The sequence below is a fragment of the Amphibalanus amphitrite genome, unplaced genomic scaffold (assembly GCF_019059575.1).
Source record: "Amphibalanus amphitrite isolate SeventyFive unplaced genomic scaffold, NRLGWU_Aamphi_draft 000150F_arrow, whole genome shotgun sequence".
Classification (NCBI taxonomy): domain Eukaryota; kingdom Metazoa; phylum Arthropoda; class Thecostraca; order Balanomorpha; family Balanidae; genus Amphibalanus; species Amphibalanus amphitrite.
Window position 1 is genome coordinate 612,537 of NW_024881645.1, and position 11,449 is coordinate 623,985.

The window sequence follows — 11,449 nt, forward strand, 5'->3', positions numbered from 1 at the left end:
TGATAAATTAAGTGCCATAATAGATCGCCTCTGACATATTTCCGAGAGATGCCAAGTTAATGGTTTGGATTGATTTATTAGGAAGATGTGCGACGCACGACTTTCTGGTCCCTTAAATGCGTAATGTGATAGCAGGCACCGGATTGGTTACGCATTCGTTCCTAGGTGCCTAGATTGCAAACAATGTCTTTATTACGGAGCGAGCGAAGCGAGCGGAGTCTTACGTAGAATAACGGAAATTTCTGAGTATGAGCGGCCGGCCTGCCGGCCGGCCGTGGTCACGATTCTGCGACGCTTATATCTCAGCAACCACTTGACCTATTTACATGCGGTAATTTTTGTAAGGTAGCTTCCTTCCTTCTACCAAGTACACTGAGAGCTTTTTTGATTCCTTTTAAGCATATTAGGGGAATTGGTCTAAAACAACACCCTGATCATTTCTCCGAATATACCCCAGATACACTTTCTTTGAATACCGCTCTGAAATTCTTCTAATATACCCTACACTGAAAACCTTTTTGATTCCTTTTAAGCATATTAGGGGTTTTGGTCTAAAACAACACCCTGATTATTTCTTCGAATATACCCAAACTATACCCTTGTTCTTTAAAGGTAGTGTGCCAGCTTTCCTGGACCGTATGGAGTTAATGGCCCAGCTAAGGCGAACCGGATTTTTAGAACTTATCCATACCTTCAAAACTCATGGAAACGTCTTAAATTCTTCAAATTTTGAGTACCCCAGTGCGAAATTCGCCCCTACGGGTTGTCGGTCGTACCCCAACCACATTTCACACCACTATGAGCAATAAATGCACACACTGAAATCGCTATTACCGATAGGCTCATCCAATCAAGTTTCGATAAACCCGTTCATCATCATCTCCTGCGGTTTCGAACACGCCTGTTAGGTGGTGCGGTAGACCGCGCCCAAAGCCAGGGCCCCGGTAACGTGAGGTAGCCGAGTCGGGGCAGCGTGCGCTGACCCAAGCCGGGGCCGCGCGTGCGCGTCCTCCCGGTGTCATGTGATAGCCCGGGGCTGCCCGGGGATGCGGTAGACCGCGCCCAAAACGCGGCCCCGGCTTGGGTCAGCGCACGCTGCCCCGACTCGGCTACCTCACGTTACCGGGGCCCTGGCTTTGGGCGCGGTCTACCGCAGGTGGCTTCTGCTCATACTTTGTGGTGCGGTGGTGGTGCGTCGGGCCGCGCGCTCTGACTTCGGCCAAGAAAAATGCGTCAGCTGATTATTGTCATTTCTGCCACTTTCATGCGGTGAGATGGGGTCATAACTTTAGAGACGGCTGTTTCATATCAATTATTTTACATAAAATAATATTTCAAACCATAAATTAATGTTCGACAGCCAAATTAAAGAAACAATACCAACACAGGCTTACAGTTTAAATTCGACATTGTGTTGTCTACGATTAGACAGCTGATAACTCATTCCCGTACGTCGTAACTCTATAATGACCTTTGCTTATTGTCACATGTGCGCCGCATTCGCGATTGTTGCCGACGCCTGTTTGCAGTTAGCCCACTACAGTTGTTATACATATCGAAAAACCGATAAACTTTTAGGCGAAAAAAGCACTATTTTAGGCCCATTTTTGATTTTTTTGCGATATTAGGTAAAAACAGAAGCTTCTTATCCTAGGAAAAATAAAATGGGAAATCATTGGAAGGTGGCATACTACCTTTAAATAGCTCCCTTGAATTCTTCTAATATACCCTAGTAAGTACCGAAGAGGAAAGAAATATGATTCCTGTTCTATTCCCTGCCATACCCACAGTACACTCCTTTTAACCTACCAAAATACCCTTACATCGAAACCTCTAGTATTCCTTCTAAGCGTATAAGGGGAATATTTTGCAAACTATACTCGCATTATACCACTTAACACTCCCGTATTATTCTCTGATTTCCATCACTGATCTCAATGTATTCCTGCATTAGACCCAACATAAACCCAGAAGGGAAAATAATAATGCCCTAGGTATATTCGTCGTAGAACTTGCTCAGAAACTGTCTCATTACTCTCAGCTCCCTCGACCGATTTCCCTTTATATATCGTAACACATCCAAAACTCACAGACATTTGGTCTTTTATTATTATTCATGTTTTACATCGGTGACAACAGCATGGACATAGCTCCACCGTTTCTCTTCCGATAAGACGCAACTTGTGATAAGTAAATCTGAGATCATCATGAATGGATATTTAATATCTATTTCGGTTATAAAACACGAAAATCAACGGTGGTTTCAGCTACGCAAAAATGACGCGTATGTTAAATAACTGTTCATTACCAAAGAGATGTCATTAGAGCATTGCATATCCTGTAACAATTGCTGACTTTCACCTAGCAGCTTACACGACACATTTTTACAAGACAAAACTTATATGCCGGACCCTGTAAAAGGGATAATAGGACCAGATACTGCGCACTGCTCGGGTCCGGGCGCTGACCGTAAAATAGTCATGCAGATCTACACCGGGTGCGGGCAAACACTCCCACCAAGGGTCTCTTGGGTGAATTTTCCGGTTTCCGGCACGCCGAAAAGTCGTTGTCGTGCAGGCTTCGTCTTTTCTGGGTTCCACAGCTGTGCTTTCGATGTCCTCCACGACGTCCTTTGCTCGAATGATCAATGCACACACTACACACCCGCTATCACCCGCGCTGAGCACAACCGTCCTTCTCCACTGCACGCTCAAACTCAACTGGCGCGCTCAAACCCTCTGAAAATTGGCGTGCTTTCGGCCCAGCTGTCTGATCACGTGTCATGTACGTCACTGCCGGCGCTGGATTGCAGTATGCTGATTGGGTGGCGGTTGCGAATCACCTAGCTCAAACGCACTTGCGCCGCGACTGGTTATAGCTGCCCATACCGCGCGTCAAAACAAGCTTATAGCTGCCTGTTATGTCGTCGCACCGCCCACACGCACTCAGCGAAGACGGCACCGCGTTTGGTGCTGTACTAGTGGTCAGCAACGCGTCCAGGGAGCGACTGCCCGTCCTCCCCGCCCGCCCGGCCGGCCAGTCCCGGCCCGCCGACCGGTCACCGCCGGAGGCGCCGAGCGGCACAGGTACGGTATCTGACAGTAGCGGCAGAGACTGTACACTAGGGTATATTTGAAGAATTCAAGGGAGGTCTTTAAAGAATAGGGGTATAGTTTGGGTATGTTCGTCAGGGTGTTGTTTTAGACCAAAAGACCATTTGCTTAAAAGGAATCATTTGAGGAATCATTTGAGTATCTTAAGGGCATTCCGCCAGGAGAACGGCAGAGTTATAGGAGCATGACACACCATGATCAAAGGGAATAGAGAATCGTTTTGGTTGTCAGTGTATTGGACTATTCCCGATGCATGTGGGTGACCCCTTATGCACGTGCCACGTGCAAAACGAAGAGGTTGTCGTGATTTGTGCCTAGCGCCGTTTAGTTTGTTACGCGCTCAGCGGTAGCGGTCAGCCGGCCGGCGAGCGGCCGGCGCGGTGGGTGCACGCGTACATACGGGTCGTGGGCCGTGTGCTGTGTCTATGGCCCGGGGCGGTGACCCGAGCTTATGTCAGGGCCGGTCAGGTAGCGCCGGCCAGTTGATCTCTGGACCTCCTCGCGAGCGGGTACGGTACTGTTACCGCCCCGGTCTGTGAGGCAAGCGCCGGTCGTATCAACTCGGGCTCCGGGTGGAATCGGTTTAGCTACCGGTCCACTGCACCCCGGTGTCGGCGAAATTAAACACTGGCAAATAACTTAAACTATCAATGTCCCCACTTGAATATTACGTTGTATTGATCTCGATGTAAGGTCCGCTGGTTTAGTTTGCCTCGTTTGGGTCGCTTCGATTAGGCATAGTGTGAGCCTTGTCATATCTGTTTGCTCAGTTGTATGCAATACAGATCCACTTGAGTTAATTTCTTGTTATTTTGAAAATCAAGGCAAATCGTTCGGTTGGTGTCGTCACCATCGTTCTGATCGAAAGACGTTAATGTAACAAATACAGTCCACTTTTATCAGTAATCACAACAGAGGTGTCACTTTTGTAATAGTTGCAATATCTCGGTAACTACTGGGCCGATTGCGCTGAAAGTTGGCATGTAGGTAAGCACCCACTAGGCAATGTATATCCATGTGCCAGAGTTGGGGTGCTGCTGCACGTGCGCACGTGCAGGGGTCGATTCCAGATCTCGAGAACGGCTGGACCGATGGCGCTCAAATTTGGTACATGGTTAGGGACCGGTTAGTAGGGTGCCGTGCAAAAGTCAGTTGGGACCCATTTTGCACGCGCGCACGTGCAGGGTGCCGCTTCCAGATCTCGAGAACGGCTGGGCCGATTGTGCTCAAATTTGGCACATCGCTAGAGACCGGTTAGTAGGGTGCCGTGCACCAGTCAGTTGGAGGTACCCCCTCGCGATTTCGCGCGTGCGAGGCCCACCCTCTCGCTCGCTCCGTTGGTCGCCCCCAAAAGGCGCTATACTGGTGCTTAAGATTCCTTGCACTGGATTTTGTTGAAGCTTTGTTATCTCCTACGCATGCATTGTTAGACGTTGGATGCTTTCAGGCTGTGACCGTTAGTGATATTATACCAATCCATCCATGCTGTGGCATACCATACCAGTGCCAAGGACAGTGAAATATGTAGTTCGAGACTTAACCCTTGCCCTGGCAGGGGGGGGGGTCGATGCGACCCCCCCTAAGGTTTTTCAAAGATAGCGTAAAAACGGCGGCGCACAGCGCCGCCAAATTTGGCACAGCCTATGGGGCAACCTTCTTACATATGACCTGAAAATTTCAGGTCCATGTGACCTTGGGTCAGGTCACCAGGTCAGAAAAACCGGTATAAGGTCATGGTCAAATTTCAATTTTCTTTTTGCACCTGCCGAACTCACAGTTTTTGACTGATTTCCTTCAAACTTTCAGGATATGCTAAGTTCACCGAGTTGTACAACATATAGTTCGGGTTTTTTGAGGTCATTGACCTGAGGTCAGTTAGAGGTCATTACGTCGTAATGTTAAGCCTATGGGAAAATACTAAATTCGGAAAATACTGCAGATATCCGCTTTGTTCTATCACTTTTGTGCTTTGAAACTACAGCACTTAACAGCAGGTCACTTGTCGCTTCTTTGTTTGATGTACTTATCCATGGGTCAGGTCAAATGAGGTCAACTGAGGTCAAATGACGTTTTTGCCAATAACTTGGCACATAATGACGCTAGAGCTTAAAAATGGTGTCATTGTGTTCCTGGTGATCAGCTAAATCGAATGATATGCAATATGATACAATTCGGTTAACTTTAAGTTAATTAATTAATTTAAGTTTACTTAAAAATTACGAAAAAACGTTAAGTACACTTAAGCAAGCAAAAAAGTATATCATTCGACGCGCCTTGACGTGCAGAGTTTACTGGTGCTTTTCTTTTTTCTCTATCTTAATTAGTTCAAAAGTTATAAGCGAAAAACGTTTGACCTGTTTTTAGCGAAATTTTTACATTTATACCCCCCAAAACCCCCCTAAATATTGACCTAGAGCAACCAAATTTGCACAGGACCGATAACTCCAGGGGGCCCACCTACCTGCCAAATTTGGTGTTTCTAGGTACCATAGGAGCCAATCGCGAGGGGGGGGGGGCTCGCATCGACCCCTGCCAGGCCTGCCAGGCCCCTGCCAGACCGTGTTATGAAAAATGCCCTGCCAGGGCAAGGGTTAACCCGCGCCCCGTTGGGCTCTGCCGAGCAACGCGCCCCGTTGGGGGGGGGCCATTTTGGCCCCCCCCCCTAAGATCTCGAGAACCACGCAACCTAGCGACAAGCGGCAAACGGTGTTGGATAGCCCTATCAGGGAACTACCTTGTGACCCAATTTTATTGACCTGGGTCAAACCGATGACGTCACAGGTCAGGTCAAAGGTCCAATTTTCACCGTTTACAGGCATTTCAAGAAATGCGTTGGTAAATCGAGTAAAATGCATTTCATTGAAAATCATCGATGGGGAAATGTTCTTCAAACACATATTTTGCTATTTGAGGTCACTGATACCAGGTCAAGTCACAGAGGTCAGGTCACTGGGGGGTCACAATATTGAAGTGTCGTGTGATATGTTTTATGGTCCATTTTACATGACAAATGCGATTATGTGGGTCAGGCAGCCTTTGGGGCCAGCTCAGGTCACGTTTTGGTCAAGATCAGGTCAAGGTCAGGTCAAGGTCAGGTCAAATTAGGTCAAATTTCAAAGTTAATATTTTTGCATAAATTGGATATCGAATCGATGCAGCTCGTCACGGGGAGTTCAATGGTGGTCTTTGTTTTGCCGTACGTAGTCTAGAATCGCTAAAAATTGAGTTCAAAAATTTGACGTCATCATTTTTGAACAGTTTTTTCGCTATAACTTGGCCAAAAAACGAGATATCGATCTGAAATTTGGTATGTATATAGAAGGAGGTAGGGACTATCACATATATTCCGGTTTTTTTCGAAATTCGGAAAAATTTTGGATTTCTTTTTTAGTTTTTCTAAAAAAAATCAAATTTTCAAATTTTTTGGGTTAAAAACCCAAAGTTTTCAAAATCCGAGATAGCAGTTTTGTAGCGCCGCTTTTTGTCTACTAGACCATATAAAGAACTTTGAAATTGCTTGATAACTGTAGATTTGGTGAGCGTTTCAAGATTGCATGTTTTTTGCTCATTTTTGCTCGAACATGACCTCAGTTTGACCTCAATAACTCCTGACCTAAGGTGACCTAAGACTTGAAATTTGGTGTGAAGGTGTCAAATAGATGCCCGGGAAGGTACTAAAAATTTGGCGGCGCTGCGCGCCGCCGTTTTCCTGCTATTCAGGAAAAACCACAGGGGGGGCCAAAATGGCCCCCCCCCAACGGGGCGAGGGTTTTAATACGGCACATAATTACGGTCGGATAGCTCTTAGCAGCCTATTGCTGAATGAGCCCAATGGACAAAACCATTGAGCGGCCGATTCTTGTGTTTAACCAAAATGTCACGTCTCACTCTGAGAGCTGCCTGAATACAAGCGACCCCGAACTGAAAAGACCCGTAACTACCATTGCCTCGAGTGGCATTTATATGACAGCGACTTCGTATTGGAAATGAACACACTCATGAGCGGACTCCACTTTCGCAGCCGAAATTTGGCTTTGGAACGTAATCTTCTTTAAGAACTTCGCCTAAGCTAGAGGCCATATGAGCTTTCGACGTGCCACCGCATGGATCCGCCAGGATACTAGCCGCTGCTATATTCCAACTTCAATCCATGTCAGTCCAGATGCTAGTTATAAACGTTGTCCTACGCGCAACACGAAACGTGCCTCCGCATCAGAACGGCTCTTGCCCGCTCCCAGAATGGCGTCCGATTGTGCGACGGATCGAATGAGATGAGCCTCGCGTAGGGTGGCTGTGTTGAGCTTCATGACGAGCAAGTTTGAATGTTGAGCGCAGCAGGACGCATGAGGCTTTATGACATTAGAGACAATAGAGAGCGGACACTGAACACGTCGAGATCCTGGTCGACACTTCATCAGCGAGAGTGCACAGCTGAATTCACGTCGCCAGTCGGGCGCCTCTCGCCTGATGATGGTGATAATTTGGATTATAGGGTGTCCCAGCCACGGAGGCCATCGCCTGAGGTCGGGTAGACGTCCGACACCTCTCCGCCAGGGCTCGTGTCGACGCCTGGCACGTCCGCGACTGAGCGGTGCTCCTCGCGAGCGTCACAGCCCGTCGGCGTCAGATTAGTGCTGTCTGGTTAGCGTCCGACGTGGTCCCAACCAGCTCACCGAAGAAAAGTGGGATTAAATGCTTGGCTCGCCCGGCGGCCAACTAACCGACCATTCGTATCTGGATTCTTCCGGCTGCTCTCCCACCTTACGCATCTTATTTTGATCCACACCATTTATTTACTCGCCGACTGATTTTGACAGATGTGTGAAAATTCGATCGCTTCTTTCATCCGTTTCATACAGGCTTCTGTAACAGCGATATACGTTATCCTCAACTGGAGGCGAGCTTGCTGTGGACGTTTAAAGGCCGGGTCCCGAGATCGGATGGATCCCTGTGCTCTTGACAAGCCCTCCACTGAAAAGACATTGAGAAAACAAGGTCCATCTGCAGTGCTATCTCGCTGTTATGTGCTGCGTTCAGTAACCGTGAATGAACTTCATATCGATACTGACCTCGGGATTCCGTTGTAACCATTCTTCGGAGAACAGCTGTTGGAGCCGCGGCTGAGCTGAGCGAGCGCTGCTTTATCTGACAGCACGGACCGAGCTTCTACTCGTCTGGTCAGGCAAGCCTGTCCGCCAACTTCATTTTGACTTACTAACTTGTATCGGTTCATAGGACTTGATCGGCCTAACAATGGACCTCGCCCTCACAAAGAAATGGCATACCTAAGAATAGCCATTTACAAAGCACAAATGGCGTTATGTTTAACTTTGCCTCGAGTTAGGGCGGAGGCTCCGCCTTAACCGCGGAGGGCACCGTTCAATCACCCCAGATTTGATTGACAAGAATTGTCGATCAACTGCAGTGAAGAGCCTTTTTGCGTTCAGCTCTTCCGATTGTAGACGTTGTAACTTGTAAGCGACGGAGGAACCAAGAAGGTTACTTAGTCTCGGTTCGGAATTTGATATCCGTTAACGCAATCCGGTTGAAACTTAAATATCATAACCATATTCATTCGTGATGCCCCCAAGATTTTTGACCAAACAACAAACATGGCTAGTGTCCGAAACAAGTCACTATCTCAGCGCTATCTGGAGCCGTGAGCCTTCGGAACGACGCTGGCTGTGGCGACATCGAACCGTGAACCGTGACATTTTCTCGGGAGCTGGGCGCTACGGGCTTTATCGGCCCTACTTCCTCGGACGATCCGTCAGAGGAAGCTATAAATAGGGGGACGTCTCTGGTAAACTGCACAGTCGGACACAGCGACGGTGGACGCTGAGTACTGTTCAGCTTTCAGCTGTCCAGATTAGAACTTGGACAGTGCACACAAAGGCCATTGTCGCGATGTTGTACGGTAATGCGACTGTCTGCTAGACTGTCTAGTGCCATACGGGATACTGCGACTACTGCGTCATTGCATGACCCCACGATGGCGTTCCAGCGGCCGGGGTGCTGGAACGCCGCGCACCGGCCGGACGGGGCCGCCGCTGCGAAGACAACTGGTCAGACAATAGAGACGGTGACCAAAGTGCGGCTGCTGTGGCGTCTGGCCAGCGGCGCCGGCCCGAACACTGAGAGCCGAGGCGGCGGCACCGGCAGGGTGCCAGCGCTGAGCAGTGAGCAGCCGCTCCAGAACTGGGCAGCCGGCCGGACGTCGGATACATCGATCGTATTGAGACACAGCGGCGCCGGAGACACGGCGGACGGTGGAGAATGGACGGCACGGCGGTGGATAGAGAAACACAGGGGACGGTGGATAGGGGGAGCCGGGGGAAGCCCGGCATAGTAAGCTCTTTTTCATTTTTATTACGTATCATACGTGCTGTATAAAATGTTGATATGCTGTTACCTAGATGAGTTAATTGGCCGTGTTTTCCCAAAAAATCGGTTTCGTGGAAATAGTATAAGGCTGAGAAAATCGAGTTTTAAAAAAGTGCTGATCTTTCTGGGGTAAGCCCGGCATAGGGGTAACGCCGGCCACCTCCCCAGCGCTTCACAACGAGTTGATGAAACCATTACCTATGTGTCTTTCAAATATTGACTGAAAGTGAAATATTAAGGTGCCGATTAGCTCTGGACATCTTAGAGTTTATGTCACTACTGGTATTTTAGCTAGCGTCTACCACATATACAGTACAGGTCGATGAAAATCGTGATGCAAAATTGACAAAAAATGTGTATTTCAAAATTCCTTAAAATTTATTTTTTATTTACCTAAATGCATCATATTGCATATCATTCGACTCGGCTGATGAAGAAGAACACAACGACACCATGTTTGAAGCTCTAGCTTCCTTGTCTGTTGCGTTATCTGCAAAAACGTAGTTTGACCCTAGTTGACCTCAAGTGACATGACTGTTCCTGTAGCATACAAACATAAACTTAGTCACTTATTGATATAAACTGATGGAGGGTAACTAAAAACCGTTAAAATGGAGCGGATATCTCCCATATTTTACAGTAAAAACCAGGCAAGCAATCGCCCTTCATCCATACCTGATATTTATAGGCACTGGAATAGAGCGACAGGCCGAAGGGCTTTGTCTATGATAACATGTTTATTTTCGAAATTTATCTTTGCTCTAGGTGTAAACCAAACCTACTCAGTACCTATTATCTCACGGAAAACAGTGGTTTAGTGGCATTGCTCTCGGTTGGGGGTAAGCTTGGCCACTCGCCCGGGGATACCCCAACGTGCTAATTTTTATTTTAGAACAGCGATGCTCGAAAAAATGTCATACTTAAGCCAGCCTGCCTCGTCACCCCTCACTACAAACACTTAAACGGTCCTTGCATAACATTCGTATAAATATTAAGACTGTATGGTATAACCATAGTATAACATTAACAGTACAACATATCTCACTTTCTAGCTAGAAGCCCTTAAAATACCATTTTTGCTCTATAACTTTAAAAATATACAATTTTTGTTAGCCTTAGCTTTTTTGCTGGCGTTACCTTAGCTGCCACGCTGAAAGGACAAACAGTTGAGCATTTTATTGTGAATAATTTAGCCGGAAACGGGGTGGCCGGGCTTCCCCTGCGCCCGGGCTTCCCCTAAGTGGACGGACACATGGCGGACACTAGACAGTGGACGGAGATACCAGTACGATAGATGGCGGAGGGTGTGTTACCGGCATCCGCTGGTCACGGTCACCTGACATTTCCCTGACCATTCGCAGTTCTGCCAAACTGTCAGTCCTGCAGGCAGCCACAGGATCATCAATTCCAGATCCCACAATTCCACCACTTCACATCCGGACTAAACGAGCACCTCCCGCACTCCCTCATGGCCTAACCAAAACAGCACCAATGATAAACTCATTAGGATGACAGTTCAGATCTCACAGCATATCATCCGATCATTCGAATAAAGCGAAGCCGGGTCAAACCATCCGACCAGTCAAACCAAGCCCAGGCCCGGGGGTTTTCCCGGTGCCCATCTCGAGCTAATTGACACTTGATATCTGAGCGTGGATTTGGGGCTGCACCGCCACGGTCGGTTAAACCCGCTAGGCACGGCGCCGCCGACCGAATGAGATTCATTAAACTCCACACAGTGGCGTCATTCGTGACGTACACGATAGCGTTAAACTTTCAGCCGCCATGGGAGAGCCCACCTTCCACGGAAGGATCCGAGGGGTGGACGGAGCCAGACAAGGCTGCTACACTGCTTTACGTCATCCGTCTAACTAATGACCCGCTAGAAACGGTGAAACGAGATTCATTATTCAACAGCACTCGTAACGGCTCCGTCGGGTGCCATTTCATTC